The sequence below is a fragment of the Halyomorpha halys genome, unplaced genomic scaffold (genome assembly GCF_000696795.3).
Source record: "Halyomorpha halys isolate HHAL.00 unplaced genomic scaffold, Hhal_1.1 Scaffold339.1, whole genome shotgun sequence".
Classification (NCBI taxonomy): Eukaryota; Metazoa; Arthropoda; class Insecta; order Hemiptera; family Pentatomidae; genus Halyomorpha; species Halyomorpha halys.
This window is the reverse complement of record NW_027114392.1, coordinates 586,253-592,543: the sequence shown is the minus strand read 5'-3', so window position 1 is coordinate 592,543 and position 6,291 is coordinate 586,253.

Below are 6,291 nucleotides of genomic sequence, written 5' to 3'. Positions count from 1 at the left end.
CACTATTGTAAATGTCAGCTCATTGAAACTTTATTGGAACTTTGTCGCTCAAACATCCGAAGTATTTCATGGATCGAAGTCCGGAAGGGACTTATCCAGAGCACCGGGCTCTGAGGGTAATAATCCTCTAGGTAACTACGACAACGAACAACTATATAAAGAAGTTGAAAAAAAAATTCAATGGAAATACTGCTTACCGCATTCAATCAAATTTTGAAGAAATAGTATTTCAGCTATTTCTTCAAAACTAGAAATAGAATTTCAACTATTTCTTCAAAATTTTAAATAATAGTTCAACTATTTCTTCAAAACTTTCTAAGGTACAGCAACTCAGGTTAGATTATTTGTTACTTAAAGTAGATATTTTTTTTTTTTTTTAGTGTCATAGCTGAGGGCATTGAAATAAGGATCACGTTCTCCGTCCAGAAAGTTGTGGGTTCGATTCCAACTTGGGTCTGCCTACGTTCTGGCTCACACTGCAGATTTTTATCAGGTCTGTTTTAATTGGTTAAAATTAATGAACACAAAAATTGATCAATCATCATTCAATTAATTCAGGTCTGATCATAAAAATATATGAGGTGTTCAATTTAAATCAGCCTAAATGACACTCACGTCTAAACAAATGTTCTATGGTATAAAAAAAAAAAAAAAAAAATAGTCAGAAGGAAAACTTTTAGGTATCTTATATATCTTACCAACCATAAAATTGATAAACGTTTTGAAATTTGTTTTTCGTGATTGTGGAAAAACCATCTGAGAAACCATTTTTTTTTTTTTCATTTTTCTGGAACGCCAATAGGTGTAAAAAAGTTTATAATAGAAAACAATGGAAAAATACATAATAATGGTGTATTATGCCCAAAAAATAATAATGATGTTGATAATTAATGTTTCTAATGTTACCTAAGCCTTTTAATTGAGAATGAATCTAAATAATAAAAATAAAGTATCAAAAAGTAGGTGTTATTAATCGATTGTGTGGTAGTGGTGACGGTCGCACGCGTCGTCCCAAAAATTAAAAAAATATATTTAGTGAATGTAATGAAGTAAATCTCTAACCTTATGTAAGTAAACTTTATGCTCTACCATTTTTATTTTTTATTAGATCATCCATTTATGTGTAAGGTGTATTTAAGCCGATTCATATTCGATATTATGCATAGTTTCCAATGACATACTTTGGGTTGAGCTTTATTTTGATTTGGATAAATAAAATTTAACGTGGAACGTAGAAAGTGATATTTAAGTAAATTTTCTATTTCACGTTGCCGCATATATTCGTTTCTTATGCAGCAATGGATGCTCAAGTTCTATCGTGTAAATCCCGTAACAGGCCAAATCTCCAAATGTCACCAATTATAAACAGCAGTTTTTATTTTCAGTCATGAACTTTGACTCATTCCATTCATAGCCGTTTGATGTAATAACTAAATCGTCGTCCTCGCCAGCTACTGAAATTACTTAAATAAATAACAAGAGAAAAATAATAAAACACTTTCGAAGCAATAAAATAATTGATTCAAAGAAGAGCAGTGAATTATATATTTTTATTTATTGTTCACGTAAAAATATGTCTTCTTTATTAATTTTTATTTTATTATTTCATATAATTAAATGAGTAATAATAGCTAATATTACAGATTGATACAGCATAACTCCTGAGAGTTTTAATTGAAATTTTTCCGTAATTTCATATAAATACTATTGGGGCGCCGGGTCGGTTCTGGCCTGTACGGGTTTACTTTATTTCCTGGTGGCCCCACGGAAAGAAAACTGTAATAAACGTATGCAATGTTTGTGGTAGGGAATAAAAAAGAAATACCCATAAAACAAATAAATCAATTATTTAAAATTTTAATAAATATCCATTAAAACACGATATATAATGGAAATGTCGATACATTATGTACTATATGTTATTTCATAGAGAGCCAGTGGTCTATACTAAGGATTAAACAGCCGAAACTGTTAATAGAAATGGTTCTAGCACTGAGAGGCCATAAAAATCTCTATAATTTTATAGCCGTTTTAGTATGGCCTAATTGGTAGCCTAACCGACTATTACACGGTCCAATAAAGGTCGTAACGACCTTAGCCCAGTTATTTAGTACTTTATTCAATACTGCTTGGGATAATTTTATGAACGATTAACTATTATTAACATTTTTGTTAGGCCAATGACATACTGGCATACGGCTCAAGATTTCTCTTTCAATATACAATTTAGCTAATTTCATTCAACATACGAGGATAAGTAAATTGTTATCCGCAACATAGTTATACAATTTTATTTTAATCGAATAGGAAACTTACAAGTAGGAGTATAATAAATTTCATTTTATTAGAATTATATCCTTAAGATTTATTATTTGTTAAAGGATTTATTTTAATTTTCTTTTTTTTCATTAACTTTTATGTTGGTTTATTTATTTAGTCAACTTATGATTTATAATACGATATATAGTTTTATTTTATTTCTTCTAGTTTTATTTTATATATTCTGTTAATTATTATTGTTTATTCTTTATGTTGTCAAATTCATAATTATAATTATACTTAAGATGGTTTTTAATTTCATTTTTAGTTTTTCAATTTTGTATTTTACTCGTAGGTTCTAAAGCTTAATTCTGACACCTGTAATATTATTCTAAAGGGATCAGTCCCAGGATAAATAAAGAATATTATTATTATATAAATACTATATAAAAACAACGGAGAAAAAAAATAAAAATGGGTGAGAAAAGAAAATACAATAAGTTTAATAGGCCGAGTGACAAGGGGGGGGGGAGTCTGAAAAAGGTTAAAGTATAAGGTCAGGAACCCTTCTGACCACCCATACAAGAATCATGTTTAAGGTCTACACCTACACACGGCTGTAATGAGGTATTTTTGGGCATGTCAACTTGAGCTTCGAGGATCCACTAAAACCATCCGATACAATTATATTTCTAAAAATGTTTTCTTTATACACTCGATATCCGCATAAGCCCTTTTGCTTCCCTCATCCTCCCTAGTGTTTGTGAATATGGCCCCTTGGTTTTTAAGAAATAGTCAGTTGCATCGGGAATTGCAAATGGAGTCAATGGAGGATTACATCAAAAAACAATTCATGAAGTTCCACTCCCAGATACCGACAGTTAAAGGAGCTGTGAACTACAACTTGGGAACCTAACCTCAACCCGAAGATGAAGCCGAGACTGCTGGAGGACATCCTGTTATAAATTCTGTAGTTATCAATTCTATTATTGACATAACTTATATTTTATTAATTTTCTCTTCGTCCTTTTTTCAAATTAACTTGTTGTTTTTTTTGTTTCCCATTAAAGGGCAATTGTTTGTTTTTCAAGTCTATGAATGTTGTGTTTTTTTAGTAACTTTACTTTTCTCTCTTATCAAGAAATATTTTTTTAACTATTTATATTATCATAACTTTTTTAAAGTTATAACGTTGCATCTAGTTAGGGGTATTTTTTGTACCAGACTATACACCCCCCATGATCAACTGTTATAACAACCATGTAAGGCCCACCTGCCCGATTTGGTATTGAATAAAAATAAAAATAATATTTACAAAAGAATGCTATTCAAACAACCAAAAAATCAATTGATAATTTCTTCATAACATTATCAAGTTATTTTAATTACATAGGACATTTACTAGTAGTATTTTTAATACTGTTCAAAGTATTAACATTTACTATTCGTGCTTATCCCCATTTGTACGCAGGAATAATTTAAATTAGTGTGGAACAGGGGGGGTTGAATTAAGAGCAACCTTATGATTACAGGTTAACATGCTTGTATTTTTATTTATCAATCTATTATTAATCCCTGGAGAGACAACCTGCGTTAGAATGTTAATAGGCGATTATTATTTTAATAATATAAGATAAGAATGTCACATATGAATTATTTATTTCTTATCTGTGAGGTGTTGGAAGTTTCGCAGCCGCGGTTACTTCTGCGTCTTATAGCCGCTACCATCGTCCGGGTGGGGGGAAATGGTGAATACCATGGGTTTCGTCAGGTGTGCGTGGAAAACGTCTCTCTATCCCAGAGGCCGCCCAGCCAGTGGCGTGGTAGTAGAGGCAATCCAGGTCCTATCTTGCATGTCAGGATAGGCAGTATCAGGCGGCTTCGCATTCGCGGCATCTTCAGGTTCTTCTATTACACCATGCTACGAGGAGCATCAATAAATGAGACTTTATACAAAATCAAAAAAGGACCGAAAAAAACGGATTATGTAAATCCGACCGTACCAATGAATTACAATCTATTCATGAAAATCCATGTATTTATTATCATAAAATATGGTAAGTATGTACTGAAATTGCTTAGAGACATGGACGATTTTCAGATTCAAATGTAGATTGACCAATTTCAGATTCATATCTTAACTGACGATTTAGAGATTTAAATGTTCTGGGAGCATGTTGTTTATAGCATGAAAAAAAATGTAATGGGTTTTCATAAAGAAAAAAAATGAATGGAATCCCTTAAGTTGTGTGACTGAAGTTTTTTTTTTTTTTTTTTTTTTTTTAATAATTTATTTATTGATATTTACAACTGTATACACATATATACAATAAGTAAATTTGCTGTAGGTGACATAGTGACATGATAAAAACATGTGGAGAATCTCCCACTGATAGAACTCCAATAACATTTCTAGAGGAGAAGATCTCGAGGCCATTTTCTTTTCAGACGCCTAGGAGGATTATTAGGTAATGAAGGAGAAGCCAGGTTAGACACAAGTGGATTTGGGTGGTTGAGAAGTTTATTATGGAAGGAACGGTATCTGGTTATGGCCAAATCGGCAACATATGGAATATTGAGGTCCTGATGGATGACTTGATTTGTGACAAAGTAAGGAGCATTAAGGATTTTACGAAGGATTTTGGACTGTAAGGATTGGATTCTGGAGGAATTTGATGGTTTAGTGGAGCCCCAAAGCTCAACTCCGTATGTCCAGATAGGCCTTATAATAGTCATGTAGATCAGTCTTTTGTAATGGATTGGCAATTTAGACCGTTTTTCTAGTAACTGTTGCAATAGTCGGAATCTACGAGAAGTTTCTTGTCTTTTTAGTCTTGTATGAGGATTCCATGTCAGTCGTTTGTCGAGATGTAGTCCTAAGTAACGGATCTGTTCGACAGGAATAAGTGGGGTATTATTAAAGGATATTGTAGGGGAAGAGGTCATGGGTTTACGTCGAAGGGTAAATGTGATTTGGTGGGATTTATTTTAATCCTCCTTTTTTGGCACCATTCTTCAAGGGTGTTGATGTGGGATTGGAAGGTTTGGGATACAATGTAAGGATCATTGTTCACTGACAATAGACATGTGTCATCGGCATACGTGGTGAGGATTGTGTTAGGATGGGTTGGAATGTCAGCTGTGAAAACTGTATATAGGATAGGACCAAGGATACTACCCTGAGGTACACCAGCAGACTGACGGAATAGGGATGAATAAGCGCCGTTGTAATTTACTTGAAATAATCTGTCGGAGAGATAAGAACGGATAATGAGGAAGTATGTAGGGGGTAGGAATTTACGGATCTTGTATAGCAGTCCTGGGTGCCAGACTCGATCAAAATGACTGAAGTTAAAATCGTATCCTATTACCTAAGTTAAGGCCAGTACCAGTATTCCTATCCGTTCTAGTTCCTAGGCACTCAATTTTAAATAATATTTAATAATAATATTGATAAAGATACCAAGTAAATCGCTAGTGCTCTCCTGATATATTTTATAGTTTAAAAAAAAAAAATTGACGAAGCAAAATTGAGGATCTTAGACATAGGGAGGCAGGATATTATTTTTATAATAAAAAGAACCTTGAAAATGTCGGTGTGAATGTAAATAATTTTAAAATAAAAACATATTTGGAAAGGAAAAAAAATCAAGTGTTTATTTAAATAGTATGATATGAAGATAAACAAACATTTTAAAACTTAAAGGTGTTTTATAACTAATTTAAAACCTAAATCATTTAAAGAATGATTCTGAACCACACTAACGAATATCTAATAACCGTTAACAGATGATGTTGGTACATGCCTTTTCTTAGTTTTAATTATTAACCTCTTTCCTAATCCAAATTTATGAAAATATAACTGCTTTAGAAATTGGGGTAACCTCAACCAGTAAACCTCTCCCTATTTGTAGTGTACGAGTTTTTTTTTGTTTTTTTTATTTTCTAATCCTCTTCTAATTCCTCCTATTCATTATGGTTGTTAATTTGTTTTGTTTTTCTTAGCCCTGATGAAGGCTTGAAATTCTGGTC